We start from the raw sequence: 27017 nt of genomic DNA, 5'->3' as shown, positions 1-27017 counted from the left end.
ACTTGAGGCAGTTACTTTTATAGTGACCATAATAAATGCATTCTAAATACACAAATAATATATGGGCTAGAGTAGGGTTCAGTGCACTTATTAAGCTCTGTGCAACTTAGAAATAGGTTTTTGGTTGGTTGGAGCAGATACTTAAATGTATTCTGGGGAGTTTGTGGATTATATTAGGCAGTAGGTTTTTTTATTTTTTTATTGAAAGGGATATAGATTGGGGTGTGGTGCAATAGGGAAAGGTTTGGTTATTGGTCAAGGGCACCAGAAATTGAAGAGGATATTCTTTTATTGAATTCAGATGGATATATATAACAGATTTATGGGGGGGCGAGCTCGGTCTGGGGTAGGTTTTCTTTTTCCTTCTTTCTGCCTCTCAGTGCAGCTCTGAGTGGTGTTATGGTTTCTTTTGGGGTTTGTTTTTTGAACAATTTGTTTCATTTAGAAGTTCCTAGATTTGTTGTCCTTTTTTTGGGGGGGTTTCTTTTTGAGATGTGTAGATGTGGGTGTACATTTGACCAAGGATTTTGTAATGGACGGTATGAATTTGAGCGGTCCTGTTGGAGACTATATGCGAGTGATCTCGTGGAATGTAAATGGGTTGAAGGACAATATTAAGAGGAAAAAAGTTATGGCGCATATAAAACATTATAGGGCTGATGTTTTTTTCCTACAAGAGACACATTGTACGGAGGTTGAGGCAGTTGCGTTTGGGAGAAGTTGGCCAGGTTTGGCTTTCCACTCCACCTACAGTTCAAGTTCTAGAGGGGTCTCTATTCTGTTTAAGAAACATTTTCAAGGGAATGTATTGAATTATAAAGCTGACAAGATGGGAAGGTGGTGATTGGTTAAGATCCAGATTCAGGACATGGAGATGACTTTGTGTAATATCTACGCACCAAACGTTAATGGGAATGCATTTTTTAATGATTTAGGGTGAAAACCTTTGGATTTTGGAAGTGGTAACATTCTGTTGGGTGGTGATTTTAACCTGACGGTGGACCCCTATTTGGATAGAAATAATCACAATGTCAGAGATGGAAGGAAAAGGGATAGAGAAGCTTTGAGATTGTTGATGGATGATTTTGCCCTGTCTGATGTATGGAGGTTGAAGAATCCCACTGGGAGGGAGTGCACATTTTATTCAAATGCACATCATACATACTCTCGAATTGACAATGTTTTAACATCTGGGTTTCTCACGAGAAGGGTGGAGAAATGTGAAATGGGGAGTATAATAATATCTGACCATGCTCCTGTGAATATGGAAGTTTCATTGGAGTATTCATCAGATAAGACCAAAGTGTGGAGGTTTAATACAGGAATTATGAATGAGGATGAGTTGAGAAAGGAGTTAGTTGATGCACCTTCAGAGTATTTGAACACTAACTTGAATGGGGAAGTTGGGGTGGGAACCAGTTGGGAAGCGTTCAAGTGTGTGATGCGTGGGGAGGCTATGAGAGTGTCAGGGATCAAGAAAAAGAAAAGGGATGCAGAGCTGAAAGAATTGAACTCCACAGTGGACGTTTTGGAGAAAGAGCTTATGAGACATTTTGATAGTGTGAAACATCTTAAATTAATGAACATGAAGTATAAACTGAATAAGATCCTTAGTGAGAAAGCAGAATTTGCATTATTCAGATTAAAATGCAAGTATTTTGAGGGGGGGGAAATGTGGTAGGCTATTGGCCCATAGATTAAGAAAGAGAGATTCTGAGAGGGCAATAGGAGCGATAAGGAAAACCGGTGGGGTGACCAGAAATCCAGTTGAAATAAACACAATATTTAAAAACCTTTACAAGGAGCTATATAGTGAAAAGCGCTCATTGGAAATGGAAAGGACTTCAGACTTCTTTGAGAGAATTACATTGAAAAAGGTGAATGAAGAAGAAAAATTGTTTCTGGATGCAGAGATCTCCATTGAGGAAGTTAAGAAAGCTGTATGGTCGCTAAATATTGGGAAATGTCCTGGACCAGATGGGTTCCCATCTGAATTTTATCGTGTGATGCCTGATGGAGTTCTGGAGTTAATGAGGGATATGTTTTTGGAAAGCAAGGCTCAAGGTATTTTGCCTCCCACTTTACACCAGGCATCCATTTTTTTATTACTCAAACCAGATCGCCCTGAATTAGACCCTGGGAGTTAGAGACCCATTAGCCTGATGAATACGGATGGTAAAGTCCTGTCTAAAATTCTGGCAGCCAGACTTGAGAAAATCCTCCCTAGGTTGATCCATACTGACCAAGCTGGTTTTGTTAAAGGTAGAATATCGGCTATGAACATGAAGAGGTTGTTACTGATGATGAAGGAATGGCAAAGTTCGCAAATTGAGTCAGTCGCTATTTCCCTGGATGCCGAAAAGGCTTTTGTCAGGGTGTGCTGGAAGTTTCTGCAATATACAATGGAGAGAATGAATTTTGGAGTGGAGTTTTTGAGATGGGTGAAAGTCTTATACAATAAACCATTGGCAATGGTTAACACCAACGGCAGATTGTCTGGAGAATTTGAGTTACAGCGGGGGGACACGACAAGGATGCCCGCTGTCTCCATTGTTGTTTGTGATCTCGATTGAACCCTTGGCAGAAGCAATCAGATCCACTCCAAGAATCAAAAGGGTTTGCTATGGAACAACTTGCCAAAAGCTCTGGTTATATGCGGATGGTTTATTGGTGGTGGTGCAAGATCCATCAAACTCAATAGCGGAATTGATGAAGGTCCTGGATGATTTTGGCGCAATCTCAAACTACAGAATTAATTGGCAGAAATTGGAGACCTTACCATGCTCAAACACCACAATTTATGAAGTGGTGAGAACTTTTGGGTTCAGATGGTGTGCTAGTAAAATGAAATATCTAGGTGTCTGGGTAACTAAGAATTTGAAGGATATTATGAAAACTAACATGGATCTTTGTATGCAGAAGGTAAAACAGGAGATTGATCGCTGGTCTGCACTTCAGCTGTCCTTAGGGGGGCAGGGTAAATGCAATAAAAATGACTTTGACACCGAAAATAACTTGTATGTTAGGAATGATTCCGATGCCAGTGTGAAAAATGGAAGGGAAGAAATTGGATTGTATGATTCAGTCATTTGTTTGGAATGGGAAAATTCCGAGGTTGAAACTTTGGAAACTACAGCTCAAAAAAGAGAAAGGGGGCTTGAACATTCCACATTATGAGCGATACCATCAGGCGTTCACCTTGAGGCACATCCTTCCGTTCCTGGCGTCAGAGGATGAGTGGGCTCATGCTGAGGGGGAGAGGGCAGGGCCATTGGATATGTGGGCCATTCCATCAACCATTACTTGCAAGAGGGCCCACGGCTCAGCTCTGACAGATTTCTTGAGGACAATTTGGAGAGCCTATGAACAAGTAGCCGGAATAGATTCTGGTACAAATGCAGAATCATCGATATGGCTGAATCCCAGAATTAGAATTGGGAAGAAAGTGATTTTTTGGAGAAGTTGGTTCACAGCAGGCATAAAGAAAATTGGGGATTTGTTCAAGGATCAGAAATGGAAGACATTCAGGGAGCTCAGGGTGGAATACAACCTGGCCAAAATGTATATGGTGAATACAGGAAATTGAGGAAAGTGGTGAGCCTGCCATCTGCAAATGCTTTCCAATTGGTTTCCAGTATCAAGAGTTTATCCGGAAAGGCACATTTAGCCTCTAGAATGTACACTCTTGTTAAGTGACTTCTCAGAACCGCATCAAGGGATCCTGATGACATGGTCAGGGGTTTTGGAAATGGAAATGACTTCTCAAAGATGGACAAGTATATGTGCAAATATCAAGAGTCTCCCTGAATGTTGGGGATCAAGATCGTCAGATTAAGATACTCCACAGAATATTTTGGACTCCTGTTCGTCTTTTCAAACATGGTTTATTGAACTCTGACATTTGCTGGCGATGTACATTGGGGCAAGGCACTTTGGAGCATATGCTGTGGGATTGTGTTAAATTGAAGGATTTATGGAATGGGATCGTGAAGGTAATGAATGCTGTTGTGGGGGAAGAGATGGAATACAACTTTGAAACATTGATCCTAGGTGAAACTGTACTGCTGGAAGACTTGAATGATGGCCAAATCACCTGGATTATGAGAGGAGCAGCAGTGGCAAAGAGATTGATACTAAGTGCATGGAAGTCAGCTGACTTTATGAACTGGCGCAAATGGATGGAAGGAATGTACAAAATTTGCAACATTGAACGAGTAAATTACATGCTGCAAAAGAAAGTTTCAACATTCCAGAAGATCTGGGGGCCTTTTTTGGATTTGAATATGTCATAAGAAGGGGTTTGATTTGAGGACTGCAAGAGAGATGTATTTCTTGGAATTATTATATTATTGTATGGTATTGATTTGAGGATTACAAAAAGGCTTTGTATTTTTTGGAATTATTATAGGGTTTTGAAAGGATGAGTTAAAGGTTGTTATAAGAACCCCCCCTTTTGTTTTATAATTTTTTACATTTTTTATTTTTCCTTTTTTTTCTTTCTTCTCCTCTTTCTTTATATTTTAGTATTTTTTTATATGTGGAGGGTGGGTTGGGTTTGGAGATATTGGGTTTTGTTTGTGTTGTGAAATGATTCATTGATGTGAACATTGTTTTTGGTATTGTATTGTATTATGGTTTTGGGAAAATAATAAAATTTGTTGGATTCCTAGAAATAGGTTTTAGTTTTTTTCACATCATGTATCTGCCCGTTTGTCTCCCATCTTGCCACTGACGTGTTACTGCAGCCCTTAGTCACCTTCTTGTTGAGCCTTAACTGTGTGTCTGCATGTCTGATGGCCCCTATCTCCCTGAGGGAGGCTTATCCAGTCTGCACTCACTCATTCCCGCTTGACATATTTCCATGCTGATTCTACCTACTTGTCCCTGCACTTTGTGTTTTTGTCATTCTGTTTCCTCTCTCTTCCTCCCCTCTTACACCGCTTAGCCCCCTCTCCCTTGTTTTCATGTTCAGGATCATTGTACAACCTAGTCTGAATGTTTTTGTCATCTACCCCTTCGTCACCTCCCCTTCGCCCCTCTCCCTCGCTCTCATGCTTTAGCACTTGCAAGTTCCGAATGTTTCAAGACACTTTTAAGAACGTTTTTATTTTGTACCTCTCTCCCTATCCCCCTCCTTTGTCTTGATGCGCCTCAAAACACAACTGTTGCTGTATAGTGCGCATTACAAATGTCCGAACAGTGAATAAATATAGTACAATGGCTGATTTCTATTAAAATATCATGCCACTCCAAGGAGACTTATAAACTTTTTTACGTATGAGAGGCCTAGTTTGTCCCTTGTAAGCAAAAAAAGTAAAGTCCATACCTACTGTGCTCCTGACCTCTCAATTAAATACTTGCTCTCATACTCCCTCTGCTTCTGTTGATCTTCCACATACATCTTTTTAAGTAAAAATCTGTGATTGATGCAGGGGATGCAGCCTGTTATTTTGTGCAAACATGTTTTAAGCCTTTTATGTGCATGCCATTTTCAAGGTCTTCCTCCTTTATATATGGTGGTAGAAAACTGTGCCAAAGTCCCCTGTCCGAGGGATGTGTTGCAGCTGTGGTGGTTTTGGAAGCCGGCCCCTAAGGAGGTAAATCTCCAAAGTTCCCAGTCCATCAGCATCCTTGGCTTCATAGTTGACTCCCAAAGCCCTGGTAACTCTTGGCCATCTTAGCCTGGCTGGCTTGAGGGCTTTGTGAAGCAGGATAGTGCAATGCTGGAAGACAATTTGCCCCAGAAATATGGGACCGGGTCAGAGGGGTCAAGCTTTGGAGGGTAGTGAGGGTTTCATAAATTCACATCAACAAGTAACGCCACGTGTATAGCTCCCTGCACTACTCAGGGTAGAGTGAGTCTGATGTACCTGTCCCTGTTCGCTCAGGAGAGACCTCCCCAGCCATCCAGAGAAACTGCCTACCTAGCAAGGTGATAACCCATTATATAGACGTGAAGGGTGTGCTGTTCACCCTAGACCAGATGTCTCCTATCCCAGTTAAGACTTTAAAAAACAGTAAATGTCGAGGCCACCAGAGGATGTAGACAAGACGGCTGCCTGCTAGCAATGCTCTGCATAGCCCATCGCTGTACTCTATCTGTGGGTCTGCATCACGGACCCTCTTGAGCATCCAGTGACGGGGAACCATAGAAAAGAAGCAATGGGACTTGTCTGAAAGGAATCCGTGCACTCAGAGCGGAGATAATAGAGTCTGTGTGGAGGCCCTTCCCCACTATCCACTATAGACCCTGCGGTAGAGATGTGGCTTGGGCTGGGACACTGTGGGAGTGGACAAAGAGGATGCAAGTCCAGGGCCTCTGGAAGGAGGGGCAGGAGAAGACTGATTGAGAAACCGATGGGGAGGAATCCAGTGTTCCGTGGTGCCCATTGGAGCACGATCAGGCCCTCGCCTGGACTATCGCTGGATGAAGATGAGACCAGAACTGCTGGGAGATGGAGGAGGGGCAGCCCAGGCACCGGGGATAACTGGTCAGGAGGAATGACCCCCTCAAAAGACCCATAGAGAAGAGGAAGAGGCACTACAGGAGGCATATGAAGGCCTAGGCCTTTGGGGTGTGGCCTGAGCTCATGTAGTGCAGTCGTGACCTGTTCAAGCTACCACTGAGATCCTGATATAAAATCATAACCCAGACCAGGAGCACACTGAAGAGAACGCAGAAGTGTAGGAAATTGCACAGGAGCTGCGTGGACTCCCGAAAACACAGAACAGCAGAGTTGCTGAGAACTTCAGATACCCTGGCGCATGGAGTTGCAGTGTGGGTTAGAACTGGTGAAGGCACTTATTTAGGCTGTCCAGCTATGGTGCTGGGAAAAATTGGAAGGTAATAGTGAATATTGATGCCCAGGGCTAGTGGCGGCATGGTTCCTGGCTGTGGGCAGACATTGTGGAACCTGCTAGTCGGCTTGTTTATAAAAACTGCACAGCAGCCACAAGCTGGGTGGGGTGTGAGGGGATTACGGTGCAGTAAACGCAGTAGACTGTATACAAAACCCCCTGGACCTTGGCATCCACTGCTAGCTGGACTGGGGCAAGGAATTGCGTGCTAATTTCCAGCAGTCACCACATGATGGGCAGTGCTGGGGGAGAGCAACCTGTAGATCTGAGACTGGTTAACCGGCTGGACAATACCATAGCACAATCGCCTAGAACATACCACATCTTGATAATACTTCAGGTATGGCCCCCACGAAGAACAAACAAAGGTTCAATAATGGAATCCTTTGCAGGGCAAGCGAAGGCCTGGTGCGCGCCGTCCTCAGCTGGGCTTGCACCAGTTGAAGTATTGGGGTCACAAGGGGACTCTCAGGAATCCAGGATACTGACTGCCATTGCAGATTCAAGGACGTCACTGGAGGGTAAAATATGCTCCGTGAGCATTCATGTGCAGTTATTTCACCAGGACGTACGCTTACTTGCCAAGAAGATTACGACGGCGGAGGCAACCCTGAAATATACGGCCACCGCCATGGGCAACTTGACAGCGGGAATGAAGGAGCTGGAGTTGAAAAATGCCATACTGGAGTAGCGAGTGGAGGAAAGTGAGGGAAGGTCCTGCAGGAACAATATAAGGGTGCTCGGTTTACCAGAGGGAACTGAGGCCGAGACCCGACAGGACACTTTGAAAGCCTGCTTTTGCAAGATATTGGCCCGGGGAAGTTGTCAAAGGGGTTCGCAGTGGAAAGGGCACAAAGTCCCTTCAAAAGAAACCCCTGCCTGGCTCATGTCGTAGGCCGGTGATTGCCAGGATTTAGAATTTCAGAGACAGAGAAGTGATACTTCAGTTTACCAGAGAGGGCGAGACAATACAACGTGACAACGCTGCAATAGTAGTATACCCGGACTACACACCCATAGTGCAACAAAAGCGAAACAGGTTTGTGCCCATTAAAGCACAGTTCCGACGGCTAGGAATAAAATACATGTTGATGTACCCAGCTAGATTGGAGATTATGTCTGGCAGGAAAACAATTTTTGGAAACACCAGAGGCGGTAAACCTGTGCCTTGAACATAATCTGGGGAATAGAGAGAGAGAGAAGATTCCCGAGGACGCAAGGAGCTGCCTACTTGAACTGACGCTGAATGAAGGTATCAAAAGGAAAGTGATTTGCAGTAGAGACTAGCTCAATGCTCACCTGTTACAGCTATTATAATCTTTCAGAGACGCCCTGCAGCATTTGGGGCAAACAGACTGGTGGAATTGCAGAAAAGGCTATGGTCCTATGGAAGCCACAATGCACGGATGCACGCTTTACTTGAACTATTTGTGCTATACACTGCAGTGTGGAAGCTGAGAACCGTGGCGGGCAGCATCACTGCTGGGTGGTTTTCGGGCAACCCAACTTTGGTGTTACTTGTTGTCAGCCGTTTGCTGTCCTTCACCTGGTACACAATAGCTAAGTATAGCTTTGGTGGTACAGGTATGCCCGAACTGAGACTTTCTGTTGGGCGATGTTTACGGGGTTCTTGAATCTGGTTTTCCTTGTTTTACAGAGCTCAAGGAAGGTACGCGGGGTGAGGGAAGGCGATGGAACAGTGCTAAGGGCTGGGATGGGCTAAATAATAAACTGCTATACAGCCAAGAGGTGGCGTGTTGCATCAAAAAGGTATTGGGGAGTGAGGTAAGTGACAGCAATGTGACACAGACCACATGGGTCTCGGTACATGGAAAAGGGTGGCTGGGTGTTGAATATCCCTATGACAAATATAATGTTTTTGTCCTGGAATGTTAGGGGACTGGGATCATATGTAAGAATGAAAAGGGTGAGGTCTTATCTGCGAAGGAAGAAGATATCCATAGCCTTGTTGCAGGAGACCAATCTGCTACCTGATGGGCAGGATCAACTGGGGTGGGACGGGATATGGCTCCACGTTCTCACAACTTGCTAGGGGAGTCCTTATATGGGTGGACACAACAGTTCCCTTACAAGTATCAGAGGTGGTGGTAGACAAAGAGGGGAGATGGGTCATCCTGTGTGGCTACCTGGGCCAAAGGGAAGTGTGTATTGTAAACTCATACTTTCCTAATAGAGCGATACCGGCGCATGTGCGATCACTTAGTAGTGTGATTACACTAAGAAGGGATGTGATATTATTGTGGGTAGATTCCCAAGAACGTTCAAAGGCCTTACACATGCAGGGAGAATAGCGCTGGCACAGAAGTGGAGCCAATCCAACATCCCTGATCAATCTGACTGGCTACAGAAGGTATGGGATGTCTATGTGATGGACCAGTTTACAATGGCACGCATTCAGTAAGTGCTTTCAGTGCTGTCTCGTGTTGGCTTCTGGCATGTCCTGCTGCCCAAATTGAAAGAGGATTTACCTTTTTTGCTATTTTGAATATGGGCACGCCCCCTTCCCAGCATCCTTCAATGGGGTTTCGCGAGCGCGCTTTCAGCAAGTGCCTTCGTAAGTGCTGTCTCGCTGTCTGCTGGAGGCTGGGAGCAGGGGCGACAAAACTCTCGTACATTTATTTCTGTTCTTTGACTTGTGTATTGTATTTACAACATGCTTTATTTGTGTGAACCAGCTTGCTTATAAATGCCAGGGTTGTATCGCTTAGTCACTGAAATACTGCTCGTAAATGACATCCACAATCGCACTATGGATACTCAACTTACTCCTAAATCCACATTGCGTTCTGTAAATTTGACCCATAGCTCCAAAGCAGTGGCGTGTATGCGAACAATAGCATTAACATCTGATATCAGGAAATCTTGTTCAGCGGAAAATATGGTGAGCAACGCCACTACACTACCTATTGCGGAGCTGCCTTCGACATCCAGATTATCTGCGCCCTCCTACTCCCTGGTTGAAGCCGTCTTTGTCTTGCCTCTTTCCACCAACGATCCACAGATAGCGGTGATGAGCATGCCTACGAGCGCATACTCTGCGATTCAGGCCCATGGACCTTCGTTAGCGCTGGCTCAACCAGCCAACACAAACTCCTTGTTCAGCGCCACCCAACATCTGACAACTTGCCCTGAAAAGACTCATGAGTGTTACACCGCTACCTGAACATGTTGCATCAGAGAAACAAGAGAAATAGAGTAAGGCGACCACCCATGAGACTCTTGACAAAACCATGACGAGAGAGCTTTCCCAATCCCTTGTAATGTTTTCTCCTACGGCTCAGGACTCATCTGTTTTGTCAATTTCTTTTACACATCCGACCCCGAGATGTAAAGGTTCCTCCCCCTTGCATATTGGTAGTCATACTGCCCCTGTTTTCTCTGAGAGCGCTGAGTCATCTCTCCAAACACTGAATATTCCCCTTTTTTTCTGACCAAATTGTACGGAACCCTAGATAGAAAGTTAAATGACCAATATACTTTGCTGCAATTGTTCGTTAAACAAAACGGCAATGATTCGTGCTCCTTGATACAGGAAGATAAATCTAACTTGTTAGACCATCACATCTCGGCTTCAATATTGACATTACCAAATCAGCTGACACCAACAATTTTGCCGCTCTCTATACAAAAAACTGCTTATCCCTGAACACACACCTCAGCAAATAGGACTGAATCACCTTGTCATCCGGACAGAGCGACCATACTAAAGAATATGGAAAGCCAACCCTTGCAACCAAAGAACATGAGCATAATAAATGTAGATTCACAATCTCCCCATGCATTGAAAATTGATCCTGCTCACTCTAGAACAAATTGACATGTTCCAGAAGACGAACAAAATGGTCTGCAAAGCTCATCTGGAAAAAAACCCAAAAAAAACAACAAAAGAAAAACTTAAGCCAAACGATAGCTGCAAAGAAGTCCAGCTTGTCTTTTTTTTTGTTGCATAATCTAAAACTTCCTAAGAACAGACTCATTTTAGCAAGTGCGGCGATTGCAAAAATAATTCCCAAATTTCCCAACAAAAGAACGCACAATTCAACACCCAAGCCTCTAACGAACAAGAGTTAGAATATAGACCCTTGGATGAATTCATCGAAATAAATGAGCAACAACAAAATGCTAATATCATTCTGCTTAAAACCAGTATGATAGAGGGAAAAGAACAGAAGAGAAGTGCCTTTGCGCCAAAAACTAATCCTAATGTTGCGATGGCTCACAATACCAAAGATAAAGAAATCGGTACAATATCTGAGCAGGCTGACAGTACCTTCTTGACGCTGGAGCAAAGGCATGAGCAAATAGCCAAATCCATACGTCTATATTTTACGCATCCGACATAGACTAAATTGGTGAACACCACTCATCCTGGTGATCGGGATGCTAAGAAATCTGCATAGTCACTGGACACTTTACCGGAGAAAGTGAAGATCCAGTCTTAGATTCTCTCGCATCCTGTTAATAAGGGTTTCAATCACAAAGCGAACACAGAAAATAACATTTACACACTGCATCATCTCACCTTATAGTGCAGAAGTCATCCATTTCCATCGTATGGCTTGAATCGTACTAGTGTTTTTAATATCCTATGCGATATACCCCTGTTGGAAGATTTATGTTCAGGAGACATTGACCAGGTTGAATTTATTCATGAGCATGATCCATCCATAGTCAAGCTATGGATGAAATCTGGCATAGTGATGAACATATTATGGCAGGCTCTTTCACAATTATTTGACCTTGGTTTCCTTCTAACCAATCAATCATTGTCAGACTTTCCTGTTAGACCTCTTTATTCTCAACTAGATATACCGAATCCTAATTTCAATCAAGATAGAATACCAGTCACCATCACATGCTCACGAGATGCACCTAACCTGTACTTGCAACCAGGATCATCGTCTAATGTGAGAACAATCTTAAATATGAATTAACAATCCACCAGTTCCGTCTCCCTGCCATGCTCACTTGCCTCTTGGAACACTAGAGGTTATAAACATTAACTCTCAAAAAGGTTAATCCTTTGAGCGAATTTGATATTATAGCATTGCAGGAAGTATGGCTGACCTCCACTCCTGTTTGGGAGAATCACCTTATAACTTTAATTCCTGCCAAACTCTTTGTTGGAGGTCATCCTATGGCTGGTTTATTGGTGGTCGTTATATCTAAGTCGATCCTCTCCATCTCTCCCTGGGTGTCTCCCAATATGTTCCTTCAATTGGTCAGAATCAAATCGCCCTGCTATTCTATCGCTCTCATCAACACATACTGAAATCATGCCAGTGTGCAGGATAGGATGGTGTCTTCTTTAATGACCTCGAAATGCTGTTAGATCTCATATCTTTGGACGCCTCTATTGACTATCCTGTTCTAGTCGGAGACGTGAACATCAGATGCATTATACACTCCTCCACAGCTCTTACTTGTATGGCTATTCGCTGGAATGCATTTATGAAAGAGCGTCAGCTCTTTAGGATAAATGGCTGCATATCGCGTGATGTGCCACCTTCTAACACCTGGCACCAAGCTAATCAGGTTGCAATAATAGATTATATGTACACTGATAATCTATTCGGCATCTGTGACAACTTTCATATTGTACCACAAGCAACTAGTGATCGCAATCTATTATCCTTGACGTGGCACTGGAACAATTTTAAATATGACCCTATGAGCTGCACAGCTTGAGACCTTACCGTTTCCAATGCTAAAAACAGGTTTAGATGGACTCCCTCTGATTCACCCAAGTTGAGAGAGCAATGTATTTCCTGGTTGTTTTACGCGGATGACCTTGTGCTCCTCGCTAAAACTCCCAGGGGATTACAAGCGCTTTTGACTCAGCTCGGCATCTGTGCAGATACTAACTTATTGACCATCAATCAATCCAAATGCAAGATCATGATTGATAGTGACTAGCAACTTAAAAGCAAGTTTAAGCCTAAATCGTTACTCCGACAAAGACCCATACAGGTGGTCAATGAGTTTAAATATCTTGAATTGACCATTAGTAACCAACCTTCTGATTTACCATACACACAAGATTTGCAGAGAAAACTTAAAACTGCCATATCATAAGCACGAATCTTGCGGACAAAATATGGCAAATTCTCACTTAAATCGGCCTTAACCTTTTATAGGAAAAAAGTGGTACCGATTCTTGTTTATGGTGCCGAAACTAGAACTTGGTGCCCTGAGATATTTTGGTTGAAATTGGATGGTCGTTTTTGGAGGACAGTTTTAAATCTCCCTAATTCCACTCCCATGTGTGCTATCGGACACGAATTAGGAGTTGCCACCTTTAAACTTCATATGCACGTGGAAATTGCTTTCAGCATATAGGAAGTATTTATCACACACCAAAACAAAAATTACCTGATGAGCATTATATCGAACTATGTGCTCACCTCCAATCCTGCGAAAATGCTGACCTGGAGAACGAAAATACAAATCTGTTTGAAACTTACAGGTATCCCAGAAAGTCTCTTACTCACAAACCCGGAAAGAGCAAAAACTAAACTCTCGCTGTTTGATTGGATCACTGCGAGTGAAAACTGCACCAAATTTCTTTTATTTAAGAGACATATTTCCTTGACAAAAAACTTCAATAAACCAGAACCCTACTTAATTAAATTTCCAACCCCTGTATTAAGAAATCAATTCATGAGGTTCCAACTTGATTTATGGCATACCAACAACGTTTTAGCAAGACGTAAAATAATTTGTACAGAACAGAATCTGTGCAGGTTTTGTTTGAAGATAAAGAAACATGAAACCATTAGACACTTAATCGCTGAATGTTCTGCTTTTTTTGACTCAAGGGAAACATTATTTCGAGGGGATTGGGTACTCCGACGTATTCCATATCTATGACAGGTAATGTCCACAGCTGTGCTGCTTCGGAAAATCTTTGGCGTCTGCGTCCTGCGTCGATGACGTCGATGCGCCGTCCCCGAGGACCTCCTCCGACGGCCGATGTGATAAGTAGTACGCACGACGCCCATAGCCTCAGTTCTGTTTTTTCCGCGAACGTGTTCGCTTCGTGAATCTCGGTACGCCTCGACTCGTTGGAGTTGCTGTTTTCTATTCTCGGTTCGTTGAACCTGTTCGGTTGGTTGTGAAGACCTGTTCGTGGCGATGTCTTTCTCATCTTCGACGCTGCGTCCGGGCTTCAAGAACTGCGGGGACTGTGGGTCCAAGATGTCAGTCACGGACTCGCACGACGCCTGCCTCTGGTGGAGGCCCACAATACGGACGACTGTGTCGACTGCCAGTCGCTCACTGCAAAGGCCTTGCGGGAACGCAAGAAGAAGCTGTCGGTATGCCGGGTGTCTAAGCCCCGGAAGTTGAGGTCTACGGGGATTTCGACCGATGACTCGAGGGGTGACTCTCCGTGTCGTTGTCAGAAGTCCGGTGGGTCTCCTTCCAGGAGTCGGTCTCGCCACTCCTCCGCCTCTTCTAGGCATTCCAGGAAGCGCCGGCATAGGTCGCCTTCCCCGTCCTCTTCCGAGGACTCCGCCCGTCGGCGGGTCGCTTATCCCTCCATGCAAGCGACACCGGAGGAATGGGCTTCCTTCGGGAAGCAGATACTAGCGATTCTGGAATCGCAGGGCACTGGTCCGTCCACGCCTCCGAGTGGGGTCGGTCGGCACCGGTCGAGAGACACCGGCCGTACGCCTTCGGGCTCGGGCGGTCGGCACGGCTCGCGGGGGAGGTGCCGCTCTGACAAGGGTAGCCGTTCTCGCCATGCCCGTTCCAGGTCCCGGTCCTCGATGCGGTCGAGACCGCGTGATCCTGTGCCGTCTTCGAAGAAGACGTCGACGCCTGTGGCGCCGAGGTCGTCAACGATTTCTCTCGAGGGTCCGTCTTCGAGGGGGGTCGTCGACGCCCAGGTTGTCGAGAGACACGCTTAGAGCTCCGGCTTCGAGGACTGTGTCGACGCCGCCGATGCTGTCGGCGCTGCAGCTGTTGTCGACGCCGATTCGCTCGACATCGCCGCCTTTTCTGTCGACGCCGGCGCCGACTAGTTCGGCACCCTCAACGCCTTTTCTGTCGACGCCGGAGCCTTTCGAGGCGGTGTTGTCGGAGGGGCCCCATGGCACGGGGTTTGCCCCTAGAAAGGCTTCGCTGCATGATGCCAGTGGACTGGACACTTCTCCGGAGGTGGGGTTTTGTCGGCCGGAGCCTGGCACTCAAGCCGATTCTTCATATCGGCACATTATGCCTCGGGTTACCGAGTACTTGGGTTGGTCAGCTCCCCCAGGGGAGTTCGTTCAGGATGATCTCACGGACATCCTTGATCTCGGTCCACCCACTGACCCGGTTTTGCCTTTTCATATGGCTCTGCAGAGAAGGGTGGCGGCGGCTTGGACTGCTCCGGAGAGTCTCCCGGCAGTGGGCAAGTCTTTGTCGCGAAAATACCGTCCAGCCAGTAGTGACCCCTGCTACTTGTCTAGGCACCCCACCCCAGAGAGTTTGGTGGTGCAGGCGGCTACGGCCCTGGCAAAGCAGGCGTCGTATCCTACCATTCCTCCGGATAGGGACGACAAACGTTTTGACGGCTGGGCGAAGAAAGTGTTTTCTTCGGGGGGTATGGCGCTTCAGGCGGCAAACTCCATATGTGCCTTGTCTCGTTTCACACACACTCTGTGGAACTGTGTTGCATTAGCGGCTAATCATATTCCCGAAGGGGACGAACAGGATGGTTTCCTTGCTATGGTTCAGGATGGCAAGCATGCTATGTGTGAGGCCGTTCAGTCGGGTTTGGACTTGGCGGATTGTGTCAGCCGGTCCATGGCGGCGAGCACCGTAATGCGCAGGTTTGCGTGGTTGCGGAAGTCTGGGTTTGCTCCTGATGTGTGCAGTCCCGCCTCCTCAACATGCCTTTTGACGGTGAACACCTTTTTGGCAGCAAGGCTGACGAGAGCCTTGAGAGGTTGCAGACCTCCAAATCTGCAGCGAAATAGTTAGGTGCTGCAGTTCGCCAACCTCCGCCTTTTCGTCCTAGGGGACAGCAATGGAGGGGAGGTTCCTTTCGCTATTACTCGTCCTTCAGTAAAGCGAGAGGAGCTAGCAGTCAAATAGGCCATCGTAAGAGTGCCAGAGGTGGAAACAAAGGTACTCGAGGTGCCAAGGCTGCTCGGGCAGTTGCCTCTTTGCCCTCAGGCAATGCCGCAGCCGCTACCACTCAGTCATGAGGCCAGGTCCCATGGTTCGCCGGATGGGGGAAGGCTGGCGCAGCATCTTGTAGAGTGGTAAGCCATTACTTCGGATGTGTGGGTTCTGGAGATCATAACCCACGACTACTGTCTTCCTTTTCGACAGAGGCCTCACGACAATCCACCAGGGAACCTCTCTTTGAAGAGTCCGGATCCGCTCCTTGCGCAGGAAATTCAAGCCCTGCTGGAGAAAGGCGCCTGTAGCGGAAAGGAACAAGGGATGGTATTCCCCTTATTTTTTGATTTCAAAGAAAGACGGGGGATTGAGACCCATCATGGACTTGCGCGGTTTGAACAAACTCCTCAGGAAGGACAAGTTCAAGATGGTGACTCTTTCTCAAGTCCTCCAGGCCCTTCAACTTCAGGACTGGTTGGTGTCTCTCGACCTCAAGGATGCTTACTTCCATGTGCCGATCCATCCCAAGCACAAGAAGTACCCGAGGTTCGCGGTTGGCAACTCGCACTTTCAGTTTCGGGGTCCTGCCGTTATTTTGACCTCCGCCCGAGGGTTTTCACCAAGCTCATGGTGGTGGTGGCAGCGCATCTCAGGAAAGGAGGGATTCACGTCTACCCCTACCTGGACGATTGGTTGATCAGGGGGAGCTCTTCCGAGCAAGTCCTGGATCATCTGTCCATCACCTGCCACTCCCTTCACAGGCTGGGCTTCTCCCTCAATTTAAAGAAGTCCCATTTGACACCAATGCAGCGGCTCCAGTACATCGGAGCAGTGCTCGACACGTCCCTGGGGCAGTGTTTTCCTCCTCAGGTGAGGGCTCTTCACATTCAGCAGATGGTGCACAAGTTTGTTTGCTCAGAATCTCCCAGCGTCCGAGTTCTTGAGACTGCTCGGCCTCATGGCATCCTGCATTCTTCTGGTGCCAGAGGCTCGTCTGTGGATGAGGTCTTTGCAGTGGGCACTCAAGCTCCAGTGGTCTCAGTCCTCTGGCAGGCTGTCGGACCCTGTTCAGGTGCCACCCTTGGTAGCCCGGGACCTTCTGTGGTGGGCCGTCAAGGGCAATCTGATGAAGGGGGCCCCATTTTGGCTGCCCTGGCCGGAGGTGACGATCGTGACGGACGCATCCCTCACAGGATGGGGAGCTCATGCCAACGAGTTGACAGTCAGCGGTCGTTGGTCTCCGTCGGAGTCCAGACTCCATATAAATCTGTTGGAGCTGAGGGCTGTCAGGCTAGCCCTGAAGGCTTTTCTGCCGACTGCGCGGGAAGAGTGTCCTGATTCTGACGGACAACACGGTGGCCATGCACTACCTCAACAAAAAGGGGGGGGCAGGGTCACTTCCGCTGTGCAGGGAGGCGATGCAGCTCGAGTTCTCGGCCATCCAGCAGGAAGTTTCGATCTCGGCAGTTCATCTGGCCAGAGACGACAATGAGACGGCAGATGCTCTGAGCAGGCAGAGCACGATCTCTCAGGAGTGGGAGCTGGCTCAGGAGATTCTCCTGGAGATCTTCGCCCTTTGGGGGATCCCTCAAGTAGATCTCTTCACCTCCAGTGTCAACCGGAAGTGCGAAAGGTTTTGCTCGCGGGAATTTCCTTAGGAGACGCGTTCGTGGTGGAGTGGTCATTCCCACTGCTGTACGCATTTCCTCCAGTCCCCGTCATCCCGCAAGTGTTGCGGAGGTTACGGAGGTTCGGTTCCCGGATGATCCTCATTGCTCAGGCGTGGGCCTGGAGGACGTGGTACCCGGACCTTCTAGACTTGTCCATCTGCCCTCCACGTCGTCTTCCCTACCGAGACGATCTGCTCTCACGAGAGGGGGGTCAGGTTCTCCATCCAGAGGTCAGATCCCTCAATCTTCACGCTTGGCTTCTGAAAGGTTAAGGTATAAGGATTGGGACCTCCTTGAAGACTTGATGGAGGTGTTGCTCTGGGCCTGGCGGCCGGCAACTAAGTCTCTGTACCGTTGCCGTTGGAGAAAGTTCTGCGACTGGTGCAGAGTTCAGAATGTGGATACTTTTGAATGCGACATTCCCATGGTTTTGTCTTTTTTGCTTTCTTTGGCCCACAGGGGCTTGCAAGTGGGGACCATTAAAAGTTACCTGGCGGCGCTGTCCATATTTAAGCGCTCGTCTGAAGAGTGTTCCTATTTTAAGATTCCTTTAATTTCGCAGTTTTTGAAAGGGCTCACTAATGTGTTCCCTCCGTCACCTTTTTTGGTGCCAGGTTGGGATTTGAACCTTGTTCTTAAGTTTCTTATGGGTGCTCCGTTTGAGCCTTTACATTCTTGCCCTTTGAGGCTGTTGGCTCTGAAAACTGTGTTTTTGGTTGTGGTTACTTCCGCTCGCAGAGTGAGTGAGTTACAGGCACTTTCAGTTAAGCCACCCTTCACTGTGTTTCACAAGGACAGGGTTGTCCTTAGAGTTCGTCCTTCTTTTCTTCCAAAGGTGGTTTCGGATTTTCATTTGAGCCAGAAGGTTGTTCTTCCGGCGTTCTATCCTCCTCCACATCCTGGTAAGGAAGAGGAGAGGCTCCATAGGCTTGATCCTCGGAGAGCGTTGAGCTTTTATATTTCACACATGTACCGGGTCAGAGTGGACGATCAACTTTTCATTGGTTACGCTGGGAAGCGTGAGGGACAAGCTGTGACGAAACAGACTTTGTCTCGTTGGATTATTTTAGCTATCTCCGAGTGTTACCGCCTTGGCGGGTAAGGACCCTCCGGCTGGCTTGCGGGCCCATTCTACCAGAGGAGTGGCTGCGTCTACTACCCTGCAGAGGGGAGTTCCTATTCGTCACATCTGTGATGCAGCCACCTGGGCTTCAGTACATACTTTTGTACGTCACTATTCCCTTGATTCCATCAGAGGGCAAGATCTGGCCTTTGGCAAGGCAGTTCTCTATTCCGCAATTTGATTGGGCATGCTAAATTTGTATTCTAAATTCTTTCCCACCTCCTTGCTTGGTACTGCTTTGGGAGTCTGTCATAGATATGGAATATGTCGGAGGACCCAGTCCCCTCGAAGAACAAGTTACTTTCTTACCTGGTAACGTTCTTTCGATGGGATGGTCCGACGACGTATTCCATATCGCTCCCTCCCTGCCTTCCCCGCTGCAGAATTTCTTTTGCTATTTCAGCTTGCGTTCCGCAAGGCCTTGTGTGTCTGACTGGCAGAAAACTGGTGGCACACGTTCTGGGAAAAAAAACAATAACTGAGGCTATGGGCGTCGTGCGTCCTACTTATCACATCGGGTGACGTCAGCCATCGGAGGAGGTCCTCGGGGACGGCACATCGACGTCATTGACGCAGGACGCAGACGCCAAAGATTTTCCGAAGCAGCACATCTGTGGACATTACCTGTCATAGATATGGAATACATCGTCGGACCATCCCATCGAAAGAATGTTACCAGGTAAGAAAGTAACTTTTTTTTTCTATTCTTTCCTAGTTACTGTAACATAACATCTGATATTCTGTGGGAAGCCATATTCAATTGTCAACATCATATGACTAATATAGCGACCATTAACTTTCTACAGTCCCTAAACTTAACATAACTTATTTTGGAGTAGCCTAGCACGGCTCTCAGTTCAATTGCCAATTATGGATGAATGCATCCTAGATATTGTATCATAATCTAGCGCTGATAATTTATATTATAATATAATGTTTAAATGAATCATGCTCAATACAATATCTTAAGTTGCTTACCTTGTTTTATTTGTTTTCAATGTCGACATTTGGAAACGTTTGTTGTTTTCCCTTTGTCATTTTAATGTTTTAATGTTTTTGTGTAAATGTAAACCATAAGAATGCTATGTATTATGTTCTGTTCCTTTTTGAACTCATTATGATGATTGTAATATGATGATTGCAATATTCGAAAGGTTGATTTCGGTCAGCTGAATCAAATTAAAATAAAATGAAAACAGCTTACATACTTGGTACAACATGATCTGTCCACCTTCTCGGGGGAATGGGGTACCTTTACGAGGAAACATAGCATGTGTAGTCGAGAACATTCCTCTGTGTAAAGTGTGGAGATTGGGAGTTCCAAAAGTATAGGGTGAGGGGTAGGACGGAGCATAAAATATCTTCGGAGGGCAGAGTCCTTGCACCCTTAACAGGCATAAGTGCCTCTTCTTTGCTGCAGACAATGTGTTTTTTGGGGGCCGTATGAGCTGTCTCCTGGGAGGTTCCCTTTTGTTTTCTGTATTGTCTTGCCCTATAATATTGGAATGAAGGACCTCCAGTTGTTAAGGGTCTGGAATAGGCACCAGTCCACAGTTAGGCATGGTTATACCTGGCCTGTGCTTGGGCCCATGGAGAATGGCGTTTTGAGAGGCCTATGCTGTCCGGTGCTTCAGTATGTCCTTGTTTCTTTTTTCTTTCACCAATTGTATTGGATGCTGTTTTTTTTTAAATTTCAAAATATAGCAATAAATACAGATTGGCAAAGATAAAATACTACCATTTCTTTTTTTTTTTTTTTTTTTTTACAGTTCCAACCAGTAATTCTGGTTTATTAAAATTAACATTCAATAAACTTCACATTTTCTTATGATCCTTCAGAGCGTAGTCTAATTTTAGACACTGCTTCAATCATTCTTCATTAAATAAGTAAAGTTTAATCATTTCTAATCACAACAAGCTTTATTGAATACTTTGAAATTCCATTGAATTAAGATTGGATATTGATTTATGAACAATGTATTTCAAGTCCAAAGTCCAGATCTGTGAAAACATGCACAAACAATTTCTATAAAGATACTTTGATGTTAAACGGGGTGTTTCATTGAGGGCTGCTTCAATAAAATCCACGCACTACTTATTTATAAAAAGAGCATTGTATAGAATTGAGGGTTTATTGCCCACAACAATCTACTCTAAAGAACTCAGGATTCTAAATTTGTAGCCAACAGAAAAGAAAACCTAATTTTCAAAATTCCTTAGTCATTTAGCTAACCAACACCAACCAGGAAAAGTTCCCACAATTTGGCAAAGCAAATTTGCCAAACATCTACTCTTCAGAAGGTAATTTATAGACTACTGTAGCTAACAAAACAGCTATTTTAGATAACGTTCCCTTAGTAGGTACTCTGAGTCTAGAGCTCCTTTCTAATCCTCTTTGTTTTCACCCTTCCAGACACTCTCCCGTAATCAGGAATTAGGTTTTCGCTGCTCTTTGGGTTTTTAAGATGGTCTTTGATACCTGTGCTTTCCCACACCTAAGTCGTGGCCATTCAGCTTGTTGGTAAGGGTTCACCTATTATGCTGACCGTTCAGGTGGTCCAATTAAGTCCTTAAGCGTGAACTTTGTTTTGGCCGGTTTTCACAATATATCCCCTTTTCCAAACTCAGGGTTTTTGTCATGATGCCTACCCCCGGGGACCCAGACCAAGTCCAGCAACCCCGGAAGCAGGCATCAAGTTACCCCAAGCAAGCCCAACAACCCCCGCTAGGGGCTATTTCGGTGCAGTCCTGGCGCCTATGGTGCCAGGCTCATAGATTAAAACTTACCTGATGCAGACCATGCTGCAAACTTACCTGATGCAGACCATGCTACAAGAGCTCCAAGCAAACGAGGCTTGGAAGGGACTATTTTACCTAGGGACTATTTTTTTACTCGGGTGGGGCTGGGGAGGAATACTTACCTGGGACTACTTTGGAGGCTATTTAAACCATGCCCAAAGAGCAGCACACGCTTCGCGTTATTCTGCATCCAGCAGCGTAACGCCCACCGTGACTGCAAGTCTGCATCCAGTCTTCTGCCACGCCCACCTCTAGTTTGGAGCTCCTAGAAAAAGGGAGAAAGAAGGAGAAAAGGTTAGAACAAGAGCAATACCTTTGATCCTTATCTGAATTCCTGATCCATCGCGCCTTCGAGCTGGAAGTTATTTTATGCGCGTCGCCTCGCCTGCTGCAGCGCCGCGCTGAACCCACCGGCCTTCACAGCATCTTCACATTCTCCTGCATTCTCCTGCATGTTCCCGCCGCACTCCGGCACCTAAGGAGAAGACCAGAACTGCAAGATGAGCCAAGGGAATACACATAGGAAAACCCCCCATAGACTTACCTGATTTTACCACCGGGGTACTATTCTTCTTCACGGGTCGGCACAGCTTCCACTGCATCCTAGCCAAACCCCGGCCCCTAAGGGGAAACAAAAGGACAGCAAGGTGAAACAAGGGACTAACAAGGGGAACCCTCCTCACCACAAAAGACTTACCTGATTTTACCGCCAGAGGCATTATTCCCCGAGATTTCATACTTTCTCTCAGCGCCTGAAAAAGGGAGAAAGCAACAGGTTACATATGGACATTATTTTATCGAACTGTGTTGGATAATACAAATCCTTACCAGAACATTACCGGTTGCCACGAGGAACTCTTCAGTAGGGTCAAGCTTCAACCTGCAAGGAATCGGACAAGAGTAAAAGTCAGGCATTTGAACTCTTACGAACTACATACTTACTGCGTCTTGCTGGGAATATTGGAGTCAATATTGTCATGGAACTCACCAATTCCTTCGAGCCAGTGAAGCAACTGGTTATCTACGCGCCCCTGCGCTCAATGCAGGATGGAGAGCTCATCTTTTCAAATCATCAGAAGAATATTCCTACGGGCCAAGCAAACGAAGCTAGGTGGGCCAGTCCAGTCCGTCATCTCGGCCCTACGCGCCACATTGGTGGAGACCGCAGCAGTCCAGTCCAGATTGACGCCTCTGTGGGAGCCAGGTGAGCGTAACAGTTTTCCAATTGGATAAGTGTAAGGTCCTCTGCCAGACCACGAGTTTATGGGGTCTCCGAGGTTGTTCCTGTAGACCAGGGTGTTAAGTCTTCTACTGGGTCTGAGTTTTTGTTGGGCCTGTCACTACACTCCGTTCTCGTCATGACAGAATTGCCCCATAAGAGGTGATTTTCTGCCACCCCCTCCCTCCACCCAAATTAGGGCTGTGTGAAGTGGGCAGGGAATCAAACGTGTTCTATGGCAAGAGATGCCCCTAGGGATTTAGTCTAGTGCTAGGACTGTTCCCATGAGTGTTTGCACCCCTCATTATGAAGCATTCCTCAAAAATGTGAAACTGACACTTGAAGGTAGCAAGTCAACCTATATAAATAAAAATGTAAATGTAGTTTGTTCAAAATCTTAAATCTCCGAAAGTTCTTCACCGATTGCTTTGAAATTTTGACACAACGTTGCATTTGAATAGACGCATGTTTTTATATACCTACTATACATAGATGTCACACCTGTGACAGGTAAAACATGCTTTTTCTGAAAAACAGCGCCATCTGTTGGATGTAAAAGCAACACACGCTATACTAAATATTTTATGATTCCATTTCAATGTTTCAGATTTAGAATGGCTCAAATACGTGCCGAGGAAGCAGCAGAGCGACGTGCAGCCAGACTTCAGGATGCACGGTTGCGAGCACGGCGATCGCGTTCTGCAGCTTCAGATTTGCTTCGTTCTCAACAGAATGAATGCTAAGAGTGGCTGAAAGACATCAACGAGAAACAGCAGATCAGCGTCACACGACTCTGTGCTCAGCAATCACGTGATTACAATCGCCTTGCATTCCGGTACAACCCAGCTGATGATTATAGTTTGAGCCGGAATGACTAAAGTGTGTCCTTATTGCAAGGCTCTGAAATTTAATGGAGAAACGAAAGGAATATGTTGTGCCGCCGGGAAAATTAAACTGCCTCAACTTGGATAACCGCCAGAGCCATTGTGAAATTGAACATATTAGAAACGTGCGTTTTCTTTTCTTTCTTTTCCATTTAACCAGACTGAACGGTAACGAGCGGCCGGGGACAGCTAGTATATTTAAAATTACTTCTGTTCTCTACCAGCTCTAATTCTCATAACACCTGCTATGGAAGCAGCAATTATATCATAACATATTACCAAACATGTGAAGAGCGTTATTGCACAAGCTAAAAGTATGATTAACATTTAATAAAGATCAAGTACAATTCATCTTTTAAGATACCAGCTTGAGCAACATGGAGTTTATGTTGGTCTATACTAAGCTATGGTATGATCAGGAGTGGTGTAACATAATAAAGCACGCCTTTAGTCTCAGAATTCATGCATACGGTTCGACTTTCATATTCAAACTCAGGCTTTCAGCCCTTGCCGGGCTGCATGCGAAATTGACCACAACTTCCTATCGATCGGGCCTGCTCGCCTTCGTTCGTTCCTTCTGCTCGGGGACCTGCAATGTAGGTCTCTTCCCAACCCCGACGATTTCTTCAGCAGCGCTGTGTGTGTCTACCCAGTCAGCCTGTGCTTTTTATATTAAAGTGGGACATGGTCTGCCTAAAATGTGTGTGTAATTTCCTTGGCCTGCAAAGCTAAAGTCTAGAGCTAAAACCTGCTCCTGTGCTTTGCTTTGCGTTGCCTACATGATGTACCTATGTTCAAAATCAAGAGACATGCGATGTCCTTGATCCTTGGTTTTTTTCCCTTAGTGAACATGGGTTTCCGCTTGAGGACAGAGCATCATGTGTGTTCTGCTCCCAGACCATTTTAAACCTTATTCTAGTAAATGCGTTTCTGAACAGGGTAAGAGCGATAATAGTTCAACCGTCCGTGTGTATTTTTGATATCGTGCTTCCTGTCCTTGGCTTATCTTATCTGACTGGTGCCAAAAAATGCATCCCTCAATTTAGCCGTTTGAGACATGGCGCTGCTATTCTTTGGTTAGAAAGAGGAAGTTATCATGTCCTGTTCATCGCCTTTGCTAGAGCCAAGCAACAGACTATGCGTTTGTTCTTTACTGACTACACGTTAGTTTGTATTCAATTGAGCCTATATCATGTACAGTATGTGTCTATGCTTGTCCTTTGAAAGCGGCTCCTGTATTATAAGTGAACGTGTGCTTTCTGCTCAACCAACACTTGTAGTCTCTTGCTAAAAATTCGCCTGGTCTGAGCTAACTTGTCTTACTACGACTCATTAATCCGCGACACCCCCCCTTCAAGGCAATTTGACACAGATCAAAAGATTTGTAGCTCCGTGAAGTCATTAATACGCTTACTGGGAGCTATAATTACATAAAGATTACCTATATTGGTGGCAAAAAGAAAAACCATGTATACATTCATATCTTAGCACATAGCTGTTGCATGCAAGGATCAACATGATGTGCTTGATAAATTGCAGAGCGCCTAGAAGCATGTACTGTGTGCTATACAGAAAAAAAATATCAATTGCTGCACCACATTTCAAATAGTTAGCACTACTTATCAACATCAGCATGAATGAGTACGTGTATCTAACGTTGAGGTATTCAGCACAAATCCATGATATTGCAACGAGACCTAGTCAAGAATGCAAGGTATATAGGTTAATTGAAAAATCATTATTGGCGATAACTTCAAAATACGACAAAGGATCTTTTAAGAATCCATTAGTAATTAGTAACCAACATAGCTTGGCCCCTGTTTTTTTTGACCCAATGGGATGTGCAATGTGTGATCTTGAGCACATCATCACATGCATCAACAGTTAATAGTTTGAATCAGTGTCCTTGAAAATAAACCAATATGTGAGTTTGTTACTCACAGTGATCAGCACGTAGAGGTCATTCAATTTGTATGTTTGCTTTGCACTGAAACTTGCATCTTGAGGTAAAATGTGATATCTTCAGTTCTTTGATTTCTGACCGAGAAGCTTGTGTGGGCGAAAGTTGTAGAATCTCAGGTATTCTGAACCCTGGATTAAAAGCAAGTCTCTTTCTGAGGTATGTCCAGAAGCACAGAGGAAAAGAGAACAGAATTTTCATGTCATCACTGCGCACTGTCTTGGGCATTCTTTCCTTGTGCCATATATTCCTGGAACCGGAGAAATCCATCATGTGCATCGCCTGCTTCCCCAGATGCCTTGTGGTCAGGGTTTGAGAGTATGCATCAATCATTTTGTGGCTGACTGGTGTCTGGCTGTGAGACAGAGGGCCCAGGTGCTTCCTTGGCAGTGCCCTTGTGAGTGCTGGACGCATTTGGCAATAAACGCTTTAGTCGTTTTCTGAGCAGTTTCTCTTGCTCTGGCATGCCCCCATTATCAGGCGTGGTTTCAGGGTAACTTTCAATGAACTCAGAGTAGAGTACTTGCGGGAAGTACCTCTGGATTCCGCAAATGTCTATGCACAGACAATGTTCTGTAGAGCCTGTTGTGCCATAGTGCCAATCTTGACGGCGAGGCTGCGACTTACACGTTCTTTGCAAGCAATGATTCCTTGTGACACACTCTGCATTTAGCGATGGCTGATACCGTAGATTTCTTCCTGATTAATAACAAAATGAAATGCTTTTGAAAAAGCGAACACTGCTCGTATCCTAGATGTCGGCACAGCTCTGTTCTGTACCGGAGACGGACAGCTTCAAGGGTTTTCATTTTGTGGCTTGTCATCATTCAGTGTCTACAACAAAATATGAGACAAAGTCCAGGTATTATCAACAGCCAGCTGTACCAAGCACTCAACAAAGTCAATGTTCTAATGACAGTGTCCAAGGCAATTAATCCTTTATGTAGGAGACTTTTAGCTGCTTTTGTGACTGCAGAAAGGGCAGTATTGACCCCACTGAGCTGTGAACTGTCAGAGTGCAAGGCTTCCTGCCTCGTATGTTCGGAGCCTAGCAGAGATGCAATCTGTTTGACCACAGCAAAGTGTGCCTGGAGATATGCATCTTCAGTGCTTTGCACTTCCAACCGCATTTTTAACAGCTTTGCTATGCATAAGCTCAATTTCGGGTACTCGAGTTTTTGTAAAGTGAAGCCAGGCCAGGATAATGATTTTAATTGAAATGATCTAGGTGGATCCAAAATGAACCCACACCATTTAACTTGTGTGCCTACGGTGATCAGAGTTGCTATTCCTATAGGGACATGACAGCAAGATTGGTTGAAATGTACCAAATATGAACCATTTTGGAGACCATGCGCTTTACTGTGAAATG

This window comes from Ambystoma mexicanum, chromosome 9, assembly GCF_040938575.1.
Source record: "Ambystoma mexicanum isolate Mex_15411 chromosome 9, UKY_AmexF1_1, whole genome shotgun sequence".
NCBI lineage: Eukaryota > Metazoa > Chordata > Amphibia > Caudata > Ambystomatidae > Ambystoma > Ambystoma mexicanum.
This window is presented reverse-complemented; position numbering follows the sequence as displayed.